Raw genomic sequence first — 21,150 nt, 5'->3', positions numbered from 1 at the left:
AATTTTCCTATTTCCCCTCTAAACTGGAAATTTCTTGTGGACAGAAAACACGCCTACTGACTCTGTTGTCCTGTACTCTCCGAAGAGTTTAGTACAGTGCTCCGTACACAGTAAGCATTTGATAAATACCACTGATTGATTGGTTCACCAGAGGCCGAGAAAATCTAAACCCAGAGAGAGAACACAGGGCTTTGAAGTTATGGTGTTAAGGTTTTGATTCCTGACTGAGAAATGCTTTTCTCTCCTCTGCCAATACTTCAGGATGCTGACATTCGCACTGCAGTCTTCACAGGCCTCAGTCAGTTGTATTTGCTGAGTGCTTATGGTGTGTGCTTATGGTGTGCAGAGAAATGTACAGAACGATTGGGAGACTTCAATATAACAGACACATTCCCTGCCCACAACGAGTTCACAGTGTAGAGGGGGAAACGGACTTTATTACAAATAAATTACAGATATTTATATACATCATTGCTGTGGGGCTGGGGGCGGGATGGGGAATGAATAAAGGGAGCAAGTCAGGGCGACACAGAAGTCATGTCTCGGTAATATCCTCTTCTCTTCTGAGTGTTAATGTTTGATCATACAACACTGGCCACTGAGGGAAGCAATGTGGCCTAGTGGAAAAAGCTGGGAGTCAAAGGATCTGGGTTCTAATCCCAGCTCTGCCACTTGCCTGCTGGGTGACAAGTGCTTGAATGGAAGGCAAGAAAGACTGTTATACTGACAGATCCAGTTGGCGTTTATTATTTATGAGCGGGAGCCTTGCCCAGGGAAGATCCCAGTGGTCCATCCCAAATACAAAAACCAACAAAGTGGCCATTTGGAATCAAAGTCTTCCTCCTCTCCTCATGCCTGGCTCTGCCATTTGGTCTGCCAGTGACTTTGGGCAAGTCACTTAACTTCTCTGTTCCTCAGTTTCCTCACCTGCGAAATGGAGATTCAATACCTGGTTTCTCACCTAAACTGTGAGCCCAGTGGGGGACCCGATTATCTACCCCAGAGCTTAGTACAGTGCTCGGCACCCAGCGATCCCTTAACGACTAACGCCATTATTGTTATCATCATTAAGATACGTGGCAAATAGGAACATCTGGGCAAAAATGACGAGAGGCAGAAGCAGGCCAGGATTTTATGCCGAGAAACAAAAACGTGCTCGAAGAAGCACAAAGCTTAGGAGCCATTTCTATACTGTGGTAATTTGATTTTAAGAATGTGCAGCTTCTAGCGTGCAGCCTGGTCTCCAAGCTATCCTCTCTCTTACAGATCAATGGTGCATCACTTAGAGGACTCTGACTTAGCAGGATGCAACCTCACTGTATTACCGCTGGACTTCGAATAGAAAATTGAGTGACGTGAAAGTCCTTTTCAGGGCTCATGACTAACGCATGCTGCTTCTTGAGGTGCCTTTGAAAATGTAGAGAGAATCAGAGCCCTTTCAAGGCTTTGCTTGCTCCCACTCATCGCCTCGGCTATTTATTCCTCTCCTGGCCCCTCTCGGAGAGGCTGAAATTCCCCTGCTGTCATTCATCCTTGGGTGAGGATGGAGATTCCACCGGGCCCAAAGCAGAAGGAAGAGCTTCTCTGGACAGGAGTGGGTCGGGGGAAGATAGCCTGTATTCCTCCAACATCTTTAACCACAGCAATCTGGCTAAAAATATGCCCAATTGTCCTGGAGAGAGGTACGCAGTCTTTAGTTGAATCACGGTTGTCAAAATCAATAATAATAATAATGATGATGATGATGATGATGATGATGTGAGTGGTATTACGTGCTTACTACGTTCCCAGAACTGTAATAAGCACTGCAGTAGTTACAATACAATAATCAGGTAGAACACAATCCATGACGCAGATGGGGGCCACAGTCTAAGCAAGAGCGAGAGTGAGTATCAAAGCCCCATTTTATAGATAGAGAAGGAGTGTTGCCTAATGGTTAAAGCATGGGCCCGGGAGTCAGAAGGAACTGGGTTCTAATCCCAGTCCCACTACCTGTCTGCTGTGTGACTTTGGACAAGTCACCTCATTTTTCTGCGCTTCAGTTACTTCATCTGTAAAACGGGGATTTAGACTGTGAGCCCCATGTGGGACAGTGACTGTACGCAATCATATTACCTTGCATCTATCTCAGCGCTTAGTACAACGCCTGGAATATAGTAAATGCTTAACAAATACCACCCCCACCCCCCAAAAAAAGATATGAAATTGAGGCCCAGAGAAGTTGAGTACTTACCCACTTGTCACCAAGTAAACTAGGCTGCGAGTCCCATGTGGGACAGGGACTGTGCCAGATCTGATTATTTTGTATCTACTTCAGTGCTTAATACAGTGCATGGCACATAGTAAGCTCTTAACATATACCATAAAAAAGTCTGTCCAAGTTGAATCAAATCCTTGGACCCATAAACATCCCTTATGGAAAGACAAACTATTCTGCCTAAGGAGAGACCATAAATGCCACTTATGGCTGGGGAGAGATGGCTGATGGAGACAACACACAATATGGGGGGCAGAGGACTCTTGGAAAGCGCAAGAATTTGGGTGCCAGGAGACAGAAATTCTAATCCCAGCTCTGCCACCAGCCTGCTTTGTGTGACCATGAACAATTTACTAGACCTCTCTATGCCTCAGGCTCTTTTGAAAATAGAGATAATCAAGGGTATTTACTGAGTTCTTACAACATGCAGAGAACTGTTCTAAGCACTTAACAATGCCCGTCTCATCTTCCCTCACTGGGATGTCGTGTGGAGAAAATCTCTGGGAAACAACTTTCAGTGGATCATTAAAAAGTCTTATGCCAATTCAAGGCAATAGATTGTAAACTCCCAGAAAAGAGGGATGATGTGGCTCATTATTGTTGTATTCTCCCAAACACTTAGGACAGTGCTTCGCATACAATTGACACTCAAATCATATGAGTGATGAAGACTATTATCCAGTATCACAAAATTCAGCTGTACAAGAACCAGGATAGAGCGGCATCCAGGGCCCCTGCCCACAATTAATGTAAAGAGCCTTTTATTTTCCTATCTCCCCTCCCTGCAATTTATTTTAATGTCTCTCTCCTCCATTAGACTATAAGCTCTTTTTGGGAAGGGATCTTGTCTACCAACCCTATAGTAGCGTACTCTCTCAAGTACTCTGTACAGTGCTCTGCACACAATAAGCAGTCAAGAACCTTTGATTGATCAATCCATGTAGGGGGGAGGAAATTATCCTTCCCCCACACGTGCTTAAATCCAACTGGGGCTCTAAGCCTTTGATCCCCTCGAAGTGGGGGAGACCAGCACTGAGTAAATGCATGGTCATTTGACAGATGAAACCTGTTCTAAGAATAGGCTTCTTCACAAGTACAGGATGTTATCCAAACTTGAAAGAATGCATCTGTTGTGAGCTATATTTTTCTGGTCTGCTTCATTTTGTACAAGTACGACTTGAAAAACTCAAATGTTTTCCTAAGTCGGTCAATCCTGCCCACTGTGAACCCTGTCCCGGAGAAAAGAACTCTGAAACTTATATTCTGTGTCCAGCCCGGGCTGATCTCGCCGGTGTGGACTGGATTTTAATGAACCAAGGGACCGGGGGACCTCTGGGTAGCATCGTTTCACGAGGGGCTGCAGATTAAACCCCTTCAAACCTGATTACTATTGAGTGATGTGCAGTTCACTCCCTCTCCATCAAGTATGCATGAGGGGATTAGCCTTTTCAGACAAGTGCACAAATCATAATATCTATGTGTTCAAGTTTAGTGCCTTCGCATAGACAAGTAAACTCAATCTGCTTCTCTGCCAATTTTCATTTCTTGGCATCCTTTCACCTTTGATTTAGGAAAAAGACACTTTGAGGAACGGCGTGTTTTTCTATTTCTCCGAGTTGATTTACTCTTGCCCGTTTTTTCCCCTTTCCTAGCCAATAATTGTTTTTAAGTCGGCAGCGCTGATAAATGAGCTGGAGATACGGACACAGCTCAAGGTGTCGGTTCATCTTTCACTTGTGTTTTACATATGAATGAACCCGCTTACCACAGAGCCTGCCAGGCCCCTCCCATTAAGACGGAAAGAGGGTCCCTAGCAAAACGGTCTCCGTACGGTAAACACCCATCTCGTCCCTTCGCACCGTGACATCCCGGGATCAATTTCCTGCAGCAACCCATGCCCTGTATCGTCGTTAACATCCCTGCCGGCTGGAATTCATATTCCCACTTAATTGTGCTCCTGTTTAAAATTCTGCCGCACCTGCAGAAGCGGCAAAAGTCCAGTCTATCAAGGCTAGACACTTGCCGGGCGTTCCGTATGGTTGTGAACAATGAAAACTTGAGAAAAATGTCAGATAGGATGTGTAGATCATAAATCATCACACAATAATATCAAAGGGGGGGGAGAGAAAAAATCCCAGGCGAACAACCGAGGATGTTCGAATGCACGACGGATGCGTACGCTACATCCCTGCTGAGGTTGAACAAAAGAGCATCCCTGCGATAGCAAGCGTCTTCTTTTGATGCTTTCTTTCCCCTTCTTTTATTATTTTGAATTTCCTGAGAAAGGGCACTCTCTTAACAAAAAGCACCCAGGGAATCTCAGGGTGCCTCGAGATAGGCAGATTGGAGGTGGAAGAGTGCGACATCAGGCCCATCTCTGAAATCCTTATACGCTGAGGAGTTTACGTTCCAAAGCAGTGCCAGCCTCTTTCTGGATATTCGCAGATGCAACCGCTCTCTTTTGAGAAACAGTCATCACGCCATCCTGACTTCTCTGGAGCAGAATCCCAAATCAGTATGCACTGTGTGCAGAGAACTGCACTAAGCACTTGAGAGAGTTCAATGCAATGGCGTTGGTAGGTTTCTACCCAGTCATTTCACCCAGTGACACAGCTCAGGGCGATCAAAAGCCGGCGAAAGCAGTCGACTGTACTTAGAGCGATCAAGCCTCCTCAGTGCTGCTGGGTCCCCATTCAGGGTCACGAGGGTATTTGCTTTTAAACACAATTGAAATCATGGTATTCGTTAATGGCTTACTATGTGCTGAGGACCGTTCCAAGCATTGGTGTAGACATACATTCATCAGATTGGGCACAGTTCCTGTCCTACATGGGGATCGGTCTAAGTAGAAGGGAGAAAAGGCATTGAATCCCCATACGTAAACAGATAAGGAAACCGAGGCCCAAGGTCGCACACCAGGCAAGTGGCAGAGCCAGGATTAGAATCCGGATCCTCTGACTCCCAGGCCCACCCTCTCCTCTAGGCCATGTTGCTAGGCACCCTTCCACCTCCAAATGTAAACCTGCTATGGGCAGGCAATTTTTCTACCATCTCTGTAATACCATACTCTCCCAGGCATTTAGTGCACAGTAAGCACTCAATAAATACGATTGATCGATTCTCAAAGCTGTGCTTTCGATTTGGCTGAAACTCCGAGATGTCAGCCTGTTTCAGTGGGTCAGTAGAACTGCACCTAGCTCTGAAATTTGGGCTTTTCTGGATTCAAACACCACAATAAAAGAACCCAATTTCTCCCCCTGGCCAGGAAAGAGAGCCTATCTCTGCAGGCTCTACAAAGACACCCCTGAGGAGGTCGACAGCTAAAAATACAAGGAGCCCAGCAGAGACTCTAATTGAATGTGCCCCCGGATTTCTTTGGCACCGTTTTAAAGGGGACACACAGAGCCTGAACCACCAAATTTTTCTATTCATTTTTCTTCCCTTTTTTTTTTTTTTTTTGAGGGGCAGAAATCCCCACTCCACAGGGACCGTGAGGGCAAATTGCCCCCATAGCTGCTGGAGTTCGACTCCCCTGAGGCTCACGACAAGACTTGTAAGTTTCCAACTGGGGGTTAAAAAGGCCCCAAAAGGTGGCCTTCGCTCTTTGAAGTTTATCTCCTCCTAGTGCTCAACCCTGCTGATATCTCTGCCCCAACTTCCACCCCCAAGCTCAAGATGAAAAGTTGATACCTCTGATGAAAGGGTGTCTCCTTTCTCTCCCAGCCATCAGGGCTTAAAATCAGATGCTGGTCCATCCCTACCTCATAAATATTATATAAACATCTCGCCGAGAAGTGGGGTCCCATTTGGGGAGTAAGGGTGGGTTCCCAATGCTGGATGTTAGGAAGATCTGCTCCCATGTCTTCAGCGAGCCAGGTTGTGGATTCTGGGCGTTACAGCCTGGGAAAAAAGTCCAACGGAAGGCTAAAAACCGGCCACGGATAATGCACCAAGTGGAGAAACCACCGTGCGGGGTGCTATGGAGTAGTGGACAGAGCACAGGTCTGAGCGCCAGAAGGACCTAGGTTCTGCTGTGTGATCTTGGGCAAGTCACTGAACTTCTCTGAGCCTCAGTGAACTCATCTGTAAAATGGGGATCGAGACTCTAAGCCCCACATGGGACCGGGACAACGTCCAACCCGATTTGCTTGTGTCCACTCCAGCACTTAGTATAATGTCTGGCACATAGTAAGCACTTAACAAATACCATAATAATAATACTTATCACCATTATCAGGCTCTTCCCTTAAGCAGAGACTGTCTTTGCTCATTGAACTTTAGGCAGGCATGAAATGTACTCAAGCCCCAAAGGTGCGAAATAATCAGCAAACCTTAAACAAGGGTTATGTGACACACCCGCAGATGCTCCCTCATAATATTCTGGGTGCTCAATAAACAGCCTCACTGTTGGCGGATGCAATCAGAGAAAGTGGGACCTTTGATTCCCAAACTTGCAGATCCCTCTCCAACTTCACTGAGAAGGAAGCACTCAGCCGGATGCTAGCATTATTAGGATTCTTATCTCCAGGGGTCAGTTTCTCAAGGGCAGCACACCCACAGATATTTACGGGTCTAATTTGTCTTGGAGAGGGCCCCAGTACGTGCAGCCTGCTCTCCAGTTAATATTTGTTTGACTTATAAAGTGGTGGTGGGGTGGGCTCATAGAATCCCTTCAAAGCAAAATGATTAAAAAAAAAAACCCACACACAAACACACACTCAATAGGGCTTGCATCCGGGAGAAGACGCATGGTGTAGTGGAAGGTGTGTGGGCCTGGGAGTTAAAAGGTTACTGGTTCTAATCCCAGTTCTCCCATTTGTCTGCTCTATGACACTGGCCAAGTCACTTCACTTCTCTACGCCTCATCTACCTTTTCTGAAAAATTGGGGATTGAGACTTTGAGCCCCACATGGGACAGGGACTGTGTCCAGCCCAATTTGCTTGTATCCACCCCAGTGCTTAGTACAGTGCCTGGCACATGTTAAGTGCTTAACATCACCATCATCATCATCCTCCTCACTCTCCTGGACTTTCCGAACAGCTGAGACCCTTCGGATGGAGTCAGCCTCAAACGAGTCGTCCTCACTGCCGGTCCTCGACTGCGGTGAGCAGTACTCTGTACTCTGCAGCCTCAATAGATGCTGAGAATGTTGTTGGGTTAAAGGAAAAATAATTGTGGTGTTTGTTAAGCGCTATGTGCCAAGCATTGTTTTAAGCGCTGGGGTAGATACAAGGTAATCAGGATGTCCCACGTGGAGCTCAGAGTCTTAAGACCCATTTTACAGATGAGGGAACTGAGGCACAGAGAAGTTAAGTGACTTGCCCACAGTCACACAGCTGACAAGTGGCAGAGCTGAGATTAGAACCCATGACCTCTGACTCCTAAGCCCGTGCTCTTTCCGCTAAGCCACGCCGTACTTGAAATGAAGTTAACTGACTGACCTAACGAGAACTTCTAATGATGACCAGGAATGAGCAGCAACATCTGGCATAGGATGGTCATGCCCAATCACCTTTGGGAATTGGACAATCAGAAACCGGCAATGGCTACGGACCGCCGAGAATGCTGTGCGGAGCGTGGCGAGCGGCCAGAGTCTAAATCCACTGCCTTTAGGAATGGAAAAGTCACTCTTGGACTCGAGGCTACAATCCAAGGTAATTAGATGTTACATGGTGCAGTTATGATAGCATACACTTGGAAGTCAGAGGACCCGAGTTCTAATTCCTACTCCGCGCTTTGTCGGCTGTGTGACCTTGGGCAAATCGCTTCACTTCTCTGTGCCTCAGTTTCTTCATCTGCAAAATAGGGATTAAGACCGTGAGCCTCACGTGGGACACAGATTGTGCCCCACCCGATTAGCTTGCATATACCCCAGCACCCAGTATGCTGCTTGGAACTTAGTAAGTGCTTAAATACCATTAAAAATAAAAAGTTTCATATGGGTCTGCCCTTTCTAACCCAATTTTCTCTCTGAAAATTGCATGGTTTTGGGGACCGTGACTCCATCATCAGACCTTCTGAAATTCCCTGGGCCTCAGAAGCACTGAATTTCCCAGCCTTAATAATACTGATATGTGCAGGCAGAACCTCTAAGCCCTGCCCACCCCCGACTCCCCCTCACAGCCCTAGATAACAATATTCACAGAAGCAAAAATGTGAAACCTTTAAAAAAATGCACGGGCAGAGAACTGATCCGGCCTACCAGGGGCAGAGAAACAGATTGCAGTGTCAACTTAATCAATGGTTCATCTCGGTACTTTTTCAGTGCTTGAACCTTATTAGGGCTGGGGCTGAACTGCCTTGCTGAAAAATCAATTGGGGAATTTTCCGGCGGCTGCAAACTGAGGGAATACAGTAGCAAATAATTCATGCGTTCTTCCCAACAACAGCGGAAAGCATATTTCAGATCAGAGGCAAATGGGGACGCTCTTTGAAGAGACCAACCGCCTCCCCTTAAGGAATACCGTTGGGCTTGGGGAAAGGAAAGGCTCGTCAGGTAATCCCAGACTTGCCTCTCCAGTGGGAATTTGATGAAGACACACATTGGCGTCAATGAATCAGGGACAACCGTAAAATATTTCAGGAGCAAAGGCTTAGATTCCTTCGTTACTGCAAATGGACCCCAAGCTGCTGCTGGAATAGAAATGGAACTTTCTTCCTTGGAGCTGAAAAACTCTAATCGTCAAGTATTGTAGAGGCTTGGGACCCAGGAGAGATCGACTGAAATGGCTTAGTGGGTGGTATGGATCTCCAAAGACGGAGAAGGACAAAGACAAATGAAAAAACGGGCACGACCAGGCCCGGGAAGAGTGTTTAGACCCAGGAACAATACGAGACATTAATAGTTCCGGGCTCGTCATAAAGGGAGCTTGGATCTAAATGTCTATCAGGGACCGTGTTACAAATGGCCATGATGCCGATTAGAAACACTCCTTACAAGTTTCCAAGGAAGTGAAACAGGAGACAGAGAAACCATTAACTAGTCATGGACTAGTTCTGGGCATGAAAAATGAGCAGTGCGACCATGGGATCTGACTCCTGGAAGTACAGGATTTGGAACCAGTCCATTCCAAATTATTTTATTAAAGTTATAATGTAATCTGCACTGTATGCCTCCTATTTACCTTCGTGCAGGCCTTCTGAAACAATTCATCCTAAGCTTTTCTCTGATTGTACTGAAAATCTCAGCACTGCTCCGAGGAAAGGAATTCCACCTAAATGCTCTGAGTGCTTTCCTCATGTATCTGAGTGGGTCTTATTGTAGTTGACATAATCTAAAAATAGCCGGTTAAAACGCAGCCTATTTCCCCTAGGATTTGGAAGGTCTTAATAAAGGCCCTGCCTGTTTTTAGAAGGGTATAACTGTGGTTTCTTTCAGTTTCCTGAATGTAGTTCCAGAATCATTTCTGAGGCCCTTTGCGTTTTTCCATTGTGTCTCCAGACTAGATTACAGGATTGTCAGCTAGGAACAGACCCCATGCAATGTGGGAGGAGAAATGAGGGAGGGCAGAAAGAGGGAGGGCAAGGCTGGGCTTAATTTTCCCCATATCCCTACCTTCGGGCTCAGTACCACGTTTCTGCTTTTTTGAAAATGGTATTTATCAAGAGCTTACTGTGTATCGAGCACTTTAAGCACTACGGTAGATAGAAGATCATCGGGTTGGACACGGTCCCTATCCCACTCAGGGCGCACAGTTTAAATCGGAGGGGGGAGGATTTATTCCTCCTTTTACAGATGAGATAACCGAGGTACAGAATCTCATATGAGCTCTTCAGCTTCTGGGACATGAGGTCATTGCACAGGACTTCAAAGATGCCATTAAAGTCACCAACGTCATGAACCAAGAGGAGAGGTGATTGAAAAAGCTTCTGAGAAGGCTCAAGGCCCTCCACCGTTGGAAAAGTTTTAGCTAAACTCCTTTTGGATAGGCCAGTGAAGAGCATATACTATCTAGATGACACTAAGACTTCATGACTAGCCCTGATCTGTCAGAGGCCTCTGTGGGCCGATCGACGTGCATATATTCTTCCTAGTGCTTTGCACATTGTATGGACTTAATAAATGCTACTGACAATTACCGGAGAGGAACACAGGTGAACGTGAGCAAATATTAATGCAACTGCACTGAGAAATTCAACTGATGTCTTGATTTTTATGGTATTTGTTAGGAGCTTACTCTGTACCAGGCACTGTTCTAAGTGCTACGATAAATACAAGGCAATCAGGTTGGACGCAGCCCATGCCTCATACGGGGCTCACAGTCTTAATCCCCATTTTACAGATGGAGTAATCGAAACACAGAAAAGTTAAGCGAATTGACCAAGGTCACACAGAAGACAAAAGGCAGACCCGGGTTTAGACTTCCGACTGTGCGCAGAGCACCGTATTAAGCACTTGGGGGGAGTCCGGTATAGCAGAGTTGGAAGACGTGTTCCCTGCCCACGGGGAGCTTACAGTCTACAACGTCCTCCGACTGCTCTACGGTGGCCGGGCTGCATTTGAAAGGATCGGGGTCCTTTCCCCGTAATTCTGGGGGGCGGGGGGGACTCTGGGGTAAGTCCTGTCCCGTCCAACGTGTGTTATGCCATCGTGACTGACGATACAACACAAGAGACCTGGAAGCCGGGGAGAGAACAGGATTTAAATTCCCCAGCAACCTGTTTCAATTCACTAGGGTCAGGGCATCATTTAAGACCTAAAAGTGCAGTTCCCCCTGCTGGTCCGCCGAAATACTACTTGATAGGCCTGCATCGCTGGTATTTACTGAGCGCTAACTTAGGCGCCGAGCCCTGCCCTAAACACTCGGGAGAGTACAATACAACAGAGTTGGCCGCCGCCACCCCTGCCCGCGGCGCTACCGTTTTCAAGTGAAGAAGCGTGCAGGTGATTTTCATCTTCCTCTCAAAGCCACGCTCGTAGATGCGCTCTCACCATTTGCGGTGACATTTCTGAAGCGAAACAACTCCACCGCATAATGTAGCACTAGGCTGTCCCCTGGTTGCCCCAAAATGGTAATGTCGCTCCCAACTTTAGGCATAGGAAGAAATTGGCTTCTAGTTTATCAGATGTTATCCATTGTACCTACGATGATTTATGCCTATTTTTGTCCTCCGCTAGACTGTAAAGGGCGGGTCACCGTTTCATACCTTTCTGCGGGTCCTAAAATAGTCATCATAGAGTTTAGGGGGGTCAGAGTCTGCACTTTCTTTCCACTTGTATACTCTTTCCCAGCGCTTAGTACAGTGCTCTGTAGTAGGTTCACTGTAAGCACTTAATACTATTATTACTGCCATTAGTCCACACCCAATAGTTGCTCAGAAAATACCACTGTCAGAGTGACAAGAAGGATGTTGAACGCCCATGCCTCGATTTGGAACTAGCTTTAATATCAGAGTAAAATTGCTTTGGAAAAACTCCATTTTGAAACATCACTACACTTTACAGACCCGCTTCCTTCAATAGAAAAATTATTCACTTGACCTTTTAGATACATATACACCCTGAATAAAAAGCCACCATAAGCTGAACCATCCTTCTTTGCCTACCCTACATATGGATGCATGCTATTTTCAGAGGCTGAGTTTCTTGGGTTGTCTTGGGTACTTCATAAATGAATCATCTAGAATACCTATTGCACTTTTAAATAGCTCCGGCATCCCATCCATGGAAGGCAAACACAAGCGAGAATATATCAGATGACCTCCGCCCCCTGAGGGTAAGATAGAGAGGAAAAAAGTCCTTTTTGATGAAAAATTAGAATTTATAATCTTGGGCATTTCAATCTGTTCTTTTTTGTTTGGCAGTCTCACAGATACATTTAGTAATTCTTTCTCATTCTCAAAGATTCTGAGGGAAATCCGACAATTTATTTTTATACAGCTAAGTACCTAGAGGGTTTCTTTAGGGAAGACTAGTTAGGATTTTGGCGGGGGGGGGGGGGGTTTGAAGATAAACTGGGTTTTCTTCTCCCCAAAACTGCCCATGATATTTCCATAAAAACTAAACCTCTCTCTTGGTCCACCTTCCCTGAAGAGAACCACACTTTATTTACCTCAAATTTTGGCATCTTGATGTGACGGAGAGGAAAAGAGAAAGCACTCTGCCAACTGCTCTCCCCCTCCATTTTGTGTTCCCTGAAATAGGTTTGGTTGCCATGTGCATCTCGGCGGGCAAGCAGCCTGAATGTCAGCCCTCCCGGGGTGCCTCCCACCTCAATAGGAGGCCTCTCCAGAGGATCCGCTGCTATCCAGACCCAAGCGGCAGGGTCCCGAGCATTTCTGTTCCTCTCCATCAATATTTTAGCAGCCTGCTTGCAGGAGTCTAGAAAATCTTTCTGTCTCAGTGGGGAGCAGAAGGCCTGCTGATGTGGAAGGTCTTTCCCTTGGATTGGTTTTGGAACTAGGGCTCAAATGGGGCTGGTATTTGTGGACCTTAGATGGACTAGCTGCTTGTGGGGTGGGTATAAACAAAAGGGGTTGAAAAATGTGTCACTCTTGACTGTATTCTACTCTCCCGAACACTTAATATAGTGCTCTGCATGAAGAGCTCAATAAATTCCATGGAAATCCTGGAGGTGGATGGCCAGGCAAAGAAGTTCTAGCCCAGCTTCTGGGGGACGTGAGGTAAGAACCAGCATAATAATAATGTTGGTATTTGTTAAGCGCTTACTATGTGCAGAGCACTGTTCTAAGCGCTGGGGTAGATACAGGGTCATCAGGTTCTCCCATGTGAGGCTCACAGTTAATCCTCATTTTACAGATGAGGTAAATGAGGCACAGAGAAGTTAAGTGACTTGCCCATAGTCACATAAGCATGGTCTAGTGGAAGGAGCATGGGCCTGGGAGTCAGAGGACCTGGGTTCTAATCCCAGTTCCACCATTTGCCTTCCCCATGCCCTTGGGCAAGTCATTCAACTTCTCTGGGCCTTAGTTTTCTCTTATGTAAGATGGGGATTCAATACCTGTTCTCCCTCTCCACTAGACCGTGCGTCCTGGATGGGACAGATACTGCCTGTGAACAATCTGATGATCTTCAATCTACCTGCAAGTTTAGAACACAGTGCTTGAGACACAGTCGGCACTTAAATACCAGAGTTATTATTGCTGGGGAAGATTCATGAGTCAGTCTCCTGTGGATTGAGAGAGTGGGGTGGAGGGAGTGGAGGAAGAGTACTAGAAGGGCTCTGATCTGTTAAACTGGGGAGTCAGCTTTAATGTCTTTATTCACAGAAATAATGGCTTCTGGACCTGGCAAAATCCATTAGCCCTGAGTAAAGGGGTGTGTTAACACAACCTTGTATATGACATTGAGTCAGTGCTTCTTTTTACCCTTAAAACATGTGTTTGGCCTCCCTCCTTTCCCGTGGCCTCTCCCAGTTTTCCACACATCAGCTTCTTGGCTTCCTGCTACTAATCAGAATCAGGGTGGTCTAGTGGATAGAGCGTGGGCCTGTCAGAAGGACCTGCGTTCTAATCCCTGCTCTGCCCCTTGTCTGCTGCGTGACCTTGGGCAAGTCACTTAACTTCTCTATGCCTCAGTTCCGTCTTCTGTAAAATGGGGATTAAGATTGTGAGCCCCATGTGGGACAGGGACTGTGTCCAACAAAACTTGCATGTCTCCACCCCCGCACTCAGAACAGTGCCTGGCACATAGTAAGCACTTAAATACGATAAAAAATATTGTTATTATCATGTTTTGCTCTGAATTACCTGAACCAGGATCAGACAACAGGTTAGAGAAGTTTAATGTAACCATCTACAGCACAAAGAAATTGAACATCTTTCTGGAGGTTTTGGAAGAGAACCCAATCTATAACACACCGCTAAGTACCCCTATGAAAACATACCCCATGATGTAGCCATTTTGGTATAACCACGTTTTCAAGGAAGGCATTATGCCTGTAGCAGGGGATGTGCCTGTATATGTTAGGCAAGAACAGCAAGCTTTGATTTTTTATTTATTTATTTTTTTAAACACTGGACTTTGAACTAGTGACCAAAACTTGCAATGAGCTGCTGGTGATAACCTCTTGGGTTGAGTCCCTTGACCTGGAGAATAAATCCACCCCACACCATAAACATTTCTGGCTCCAAATATCCCTTAGATTATTCTTGGTGTTTTATGACCGGTTCAGCAAGCTCCCCTTCCCTTGTAAAGCTGCTGCCATAAGGTTATCTCGGAGATAACCCATACACCTTGAAACTATCTTTTGTAGCAGTTACATGGAAATTTTCCAGTACTGGAATGAGGATGTTCTGAACTGCGCTTAGTTCTTTCACAGAAAACTCTTCCCTAGTAGAAGCACTGAAACAGTAGGATGTTGAGCTAGAAAGTTGGAAACTTGGACAAAGGAGGGTGTGCCTAAATGCAGATAAATAAGGTCAGATAGAATGGCATGTAACAAAGACTTACCTGGACGCTTTTAATTTTAAGCAATAAAAAGAAAGAACATGTTATTTCTTAACTCCGTTTTACCAAGGCTCAGCCCCTTCCCCCAGCCCAGCACTGGCATGAGCCCAAATTCAAATCAGAAGTTTGCTCTTACACTGTCCATTCCGATTTGCATTTCCTCTTAAAAACTGTATTAACTAATTTTTATTCCACCAGCATGCCCTCCTGACAGGGAACAATAGTTAAATTTCACATGCTAATAACTAAGACCTTGTAAAATGCCAGTGGTGGGTTGAAATTTATGCAAGCTACGTTGCTTGCTGTACATGCTTTTTAATTATTTTTATTGGGTTTAGTGTTGTTCCATAATGCACTAATATATTCAGCCGTGACATCTAATGTGTTCTGTGAAATAATAATGACTTCCATTTACATAACATCTTTCATACTGAAGGATCCTCAAGCACTTCAGAGACCGCATAAAGGAAGATCACTGAAACATAGATGCCACTGGGGTGGGGGAACATGGACTATCATTTCAATACGACAAAGCCAATTCCCTAGCATTTCAGCAAGTTCCAAGAAAACTGAATGGATATTTGGGGAGCACCACTGCGGGTGCCCATATTTCGCTGTGAGAATAGCGAGAGGGAGACAAGCCCCAGAGAGCTAACAGGTCGAAGAGCCACCATTTGAGGCCTTTTCGGCCCTGACTGGAAACTCTCAAGTCTTGTTGGACATTTTTTTTAATGATATTTAAGTACTCACTGTGTCCTTGGCTCTGTACTAAGCGCTGGGGTAGACACAAGATTATCGTTTTGGACACAGTCTCTGTCCCACACAGGGCTCACAGTCTTAATCCCCATTATACAGATGAGGAAATGGAGGCGCAGAGAAGTTGTATGACTCGACCAAGGTCACAGAGCAAATAAGTGGCAGAGCCGGGATCAGAACCCAAATCTTTCTGACTCCCAGGCCCGTGCTCTATCCACTGGGCCATGTTGTTTCCCGACGCTTGTGCGGAACAGGGCTGCGAATCCAGCTCAAAAAGACTGAAGGGGCTAACACCCTCACAGAATTGGCGCCTATGAGGACAGCTGTTTTTCACTGTGCTCCAACCATCTAGACTCTGAACTCACTGTGGGCAGGGAACGTGTCTGCTTGTTTTTATACTATACTCTCCCAAGTGTTTAGTTCAGTGTTTTGCACACGGTGAGCACTCAATAAATACGACTAAATGAATGAATCCATCTGACATTGTTTGACACCTCATTCTGGGGAACAACCGGCCCATAATACCACCATCCCTCAAAGACACTCTGGATTGTATACTGGGATACAACGGTTATTGTTGGACGCCAACTGGCCCCGACATTCCAGCTGAGCTCCCCACCCCCTCACCCCCTGGACTGAGATGAAGCAGTCAACAATGAATGGACCTTGGAGGAAGTTCTACCCACAGTTGGTGTCAGACTTCATAACGCAACCACATTTTCAAGGAACACTACCCTGTTGTATCACGGGGCATGCCAGGAAATGAACTGAAAGCTGTGGTAAATAAGAACACTTTTCAAACTTCACGAACGGGTATCATCATTATCATCACATTCTTCATTATAATTAACATCCCTCCTCCAGGAAAAAAAAAAAATGCTAACAGCTTCTGAGAGGTTATTCAGTTCCAGGAGTGTACTTTTTAATCCAATTCAGCATCCGGGAACTGAAAAACATTAAGCGGACTTGCTGCAGGCAGGGAGGGGCCCTCGATCTTCTGACAAACATTTCCTATCTCCCGATAGGCTCAGGACTCTGACCCATTGACTGTCGCCGTCTCAGAGTAATGGCAACCCAGAGCTTCCCCTTGTATCCTGCATAAGCCTGTCTCCTATGATCAGTTATTTAATGGTCTCGGGGCTTTCAAGTCACAGCTGATTTTCAAGGAGCAAGAATCCTAACAAATGAAGAGTCAGGCCAGGATTGGGTCCTCCATTAGACAGTGCTGAGAGCCTGCCGCTGGTTAGGGACCTCTTTCAATTACATCCGGTTAGCCAGTCCAATATAAGTGAGCGTGTCCAAATAGCACCTTCACTCCACAGCTGGGCGGCAGGAACACCAGGCTCCATCCTCTCTGTGTGCGGATGCTGAACCGAAGTCTCCAATCAGGTGGTGATGGAGACGGGAACCATCTGAAATTGTTTTCCATCTGATCAACCTGAAGGGCCAGTATGGATGGAGGGACTTGACCGGCCCAGCAGTGCCGGGAACAGGGGGACTGCAGAAGCCTGAGTTTTTGCTTACAAGATGTGTGGCCTAGGGCAGAGAGACTGGGCCTGGGAGTCAGAGGACTGGGTTCTAATCCTGGCTCCGCTATCCACCTGTTATATGACCTTGGGCCAGTCACTTAATTTCTCTCTACCTCGATTTCCTCATCAGTAAAATGGGGTTGAAATTCCTGCTCTCCTTCCCGTGCCTTAAAACGCTGGGCTAAACACTGGGCTGGATACAACATAATCAGAGTGGATATAGTCTTCATTCCACCCGAGGCTCACAATCTCAGGAGAAGGAGAGCAGCTATTTCATCTTTGCTTTACAGATGAGGAAACTGGGGCACAGTGAAGGTGACATGTCCAAGGTCACAAACCTGGAAAATGACAATGTGTGTTTATTGTTACATAGTGCTCTGCCACAGTAAGCACACAATCAATACGATCAAACGAATACCCTCTAAATGTAGGTATTTTATAGGTGCTTACTATGTATCAAGCACTATTCTAAGCACCGGGTATATATGGGCTTATTGGGTTGGACACTTATGAATATGTTTAAACTCTTTACACTGTAATCTAGTATAACGGCTTTCCATCTCCCTTTCTAGATCGTAAGCTCTTAGGTGGCAGGGATCGTGTCCGCTATTGTACCCTACCAAACACAGAGTAAGAGCTCAGTGAATATAAGTGATTAATTTTTTTAACAAAACCAAAATACTCTGCCTTCCCCAGAGCCAATTAGGTGAGAACTTACAAGCAACAAGCTTCCGGGCCTCTCCATCCTCCCCTGGCCAGCACTGGGTAGCTACGGGCTTATTGGGTTGGACACTTATAAATATGTTTAAACTCTTTAAACTATAATTTAGTATAACGGCTTTCCATCTCCCTTTCTAGATCATAAGCTCCTAGGTGGCAGGGATTGTTTCCTCTATTGTACCCTACCAAGCACAGAGTAAGGGCTCAATGAATACAAATGATTTTTTTTAAAAAAAAAAACCAAAATACTCTGCCTTCCCCTGAGCCAATTAGGAGAGAACTTAAAAGCAACAAACTTCCGGGCCTCTCCAACCTCCCCTGGCCTATTGGCTTTCTCATCTCAAAACCAACAATGGCATTGCTACCTTCTGAGAAAAAAAAGAATTCTTGAAAAGGCGAGGCATGGTGATCAAAAACCTCATTTGAATACTGAGTCATTTCACCCCTCACAATAATTCCATCAGCTCTTTAAGACGTGTATTCCCCGGGAGACAGTTGAAGTTGGAGAAGCGAAAGATAAGTGATCCGAGAGCCCTCTGTGTACTAGAAGCTGGAGGTTCCCTCTTTCCAAAGACTAGGGGCTGTCTCGAACAAGACCTAGAGATCAGCAAGCTACTCGACCTTTGAAAGCATGATCAACCCTTCTGTGTGTTCTTTCCGTGTGGGACTTGCTCTTTTTCCCCCCCAGACCTGCTGTGCTTAATTGGGAATGAAAGAGAGGCCAGGACTTAAGCAACTATGTAATTTTATATTTGAAATCTGTAATGACTTAGAAGGGGCGGCATTATTATTTCCAATGACAGACTGACTGCTGGGATACCAGGATCAAGCCTGGCATTACCCTAGAGGCAACATCGATGCCACCGCAGGAAATCCTGAAGCCCAGGCAACCCTCTGCTGCCTTGAAAGTAGCAAGAAATCACCTTGCCCCCTCCTACATCACCTACTCTCCTACTACAACCCTGCCCACAGACTTCGCTCCTCAACTGCCAACCTACTGGCTGTAGTTCAATCTCGCTCTCTTACCATTGACTTCTCACCCACATCCTGCCTGGAACACCCTCCCTCTTCATACCCGACAGACAACTCCTCTCCCCACCTTCAAAGCCTTACTGAAGGCACATCTCCTCCAAAAGGCCTTAACAAAGCCCTCAATTCCATTTCTCCGATTTCCTTCTGCATCACTCTGACTGCTCCCTTTCACCCCACCTTCAGCTCCACACATCCATAATTCATATTAACATCCATCTCCCTCTCTAGATTGTAAGCTTACCGGGGGGAGGGAATGTCTCTCATACTGTACTCTCCCATGTGCTTAGCACAGTAAACGCTCAGATACAACTGATTGATGCTAAGGTTTGTGAAATTACAAAGGTTAGACAACATAATGACTTTACACGGAAACTTCTGTGGAAATCTACGGGACCTAGAGTCTGCTAATAGAGAGATTTGTGTGTGTATGTGTACGTGTGCCTTTCCAGAATGCCTCATCAAGGTTGCCTCGGGAATTTTCTTCTCAGTCGTTCTACCAACCAGCAGTAACCGGGAAGAACCACAAGCCCATTGTCTGAAAACACTTTAGTTGTTATTGCTCCTTTGGTTTCCTTTTGTTTGCTCATTCACCTGAGCTGAATGGGAGTCACTTATGTACCACTTGATTCAGACACCGGATGGCTCAGGTGACCTACACGCAGGTTATTGATGTTCACCTTGTAGAAAACTCATAGATTTTTGATTCAAAGACAACCTCACTAAGAAATCTTTAGATTCTTCCACACATCAGGAGCTTAGTTTTGAAAATCCTAGGAAGGACCGGAGGAAGGACAGTCCTCCTTTATTTAAGTAGCCCAATTTAATATTACCTCATCAGGTCTTAATTGTGTTTTCTGAGGACCTGCCATGTACACAGCCTGGGAGAGTTCAATAGAAGCAGAAAACATAATCCATATCTTCAAGGGCTTTCCAATCAGATAGGGGAGATAAACAAAATTATGTGCTTTTAGGAAAAGAAAATGGAAAGAAGGAAAAGGGAATAAATAAATGGTTTAAATATCAGCATATATAAATCAATATGCACGTAAGTGCTTTGGATGGCTAAGAATGCAAAATTCCTGGGGAGTCGCTGTGGGGAGGATTCGATCGGGATTAAGGGGAAAATTAGTCAGGGATAGCCTCCTTGGGGAGATAGGATTTCCAAAGAACTTGGAAAGTGGGGAAGATGTACAGTGAACAAAAGCCAATACAAAGCTTGTGCCTGTTGTCCCTACCACACATCTGACGATACACCCCACCGGACAAACGGGAGTCTGAATCTGAGAATGTGGATGGCTCGGTGCAAACCATCACCGCTACTGCAAAAAGCAACTCAGGTACCCATCCTCCTGGCGGGAGAATCTACCGTTCCCCTTAATCCCTGGAGTCTGAGCAATGCTCACCCAAATGGCAAGGGGCCAGAAAGACTGTCTGTCTTCCTGGGATAGATTCTCACGGCGACACAGCCCACAGATACCATCTCACTATTGGCAACTTCACCTTCCACTAAGTCCTTGAAAGCATACAATACCAGTAGAAGCCACGATTCCTATCCTCCAGGGGTTTGCACTTTGAGAGCCACAGTCGGCAGCCTTCTGTGGGCCACTGAAGATACGACAAGAAGGTGAAAAGGAGGAAGTCCTGAAAAACCTTCACAGTGGTGGAGGTTTCACCTAAGATGCCCAGAAGATAAATACTCCAGTTGAAAAACTGCACACTGAACATTACCACCCTGCTGGAGAAACATCTGCGGTTGATCATTATTCAGTAAGATATATAGAGGTACATACATTATGGGGAAATATTGGTGAAACAGTGGACTTCATATCTGAACTATTAAATAGTTCTTAGTAACACAAAGTTTCTGTCACATATACCATTTCGAGTTGTCATTCCTTGAAAAAGAAAAATAGTTTCTGGGGAGGTCCCCGGTAACGGTTCTGAGGTCAAGCAGAGGGCTAGGGGCAAGGTAAGCTTCATTTTCTTTAAAAACGTGTGATGGAATTAACATTCCTGATTCAGGGAAGGCAATGTGACCTAGAAGAAACGTAAGGGCCAGAGAGTCAGGAGAGCTGGATTCTAGTTCCGGTTCTGTCCCTTGTCTGTTGTGGGACCTTACAATTTCTGTGCCTCGGTTTCCTCATCTGTAAAATGGGGGATACGATACCTGCAATCTCTAACTCAGATTCTTCTGGGCAAAACAAGAAGGTGAGGAGTGATGTCTGACAATGCAGAGGATGCGAGAGGGCATAACGGTTCATTTCAAGAGGGCTTGGAGCCCCTGTTATCAACTGGACAGTTTCCTACCATCGTGAGCTCAAAGGGGGATCTGAGGTGGGGCCTGGAGCACAGGATTTGCTGGTGTCCTACCTTCTGCTGGTGGGTGGCATATGCCTCTGCTCAGTGGGGTTGAGCTTGAAGGTTTGGAAGAAGTCAGCAAAGCCCC

The sequence above is a fragment of the Ornithorhynchus anatinus genome, chromosome 20, assembly GCF_004115215.2.
Source record: "Ornithorhynchus anatinus isolate Pmale09 chromosome 20, mOrnAna1.pri.v4, whole genome shotgun sequence".
Lineage (NCBI taxonomy): Eukaryota > Metazoa > Chordata > Mammalia > Monotremata > Ornithorhynchidae > Ornithorhynchus > Ornithorhynchus anatinus.
Note: the sequence above shows the minus strand (reverse complement) of the source record.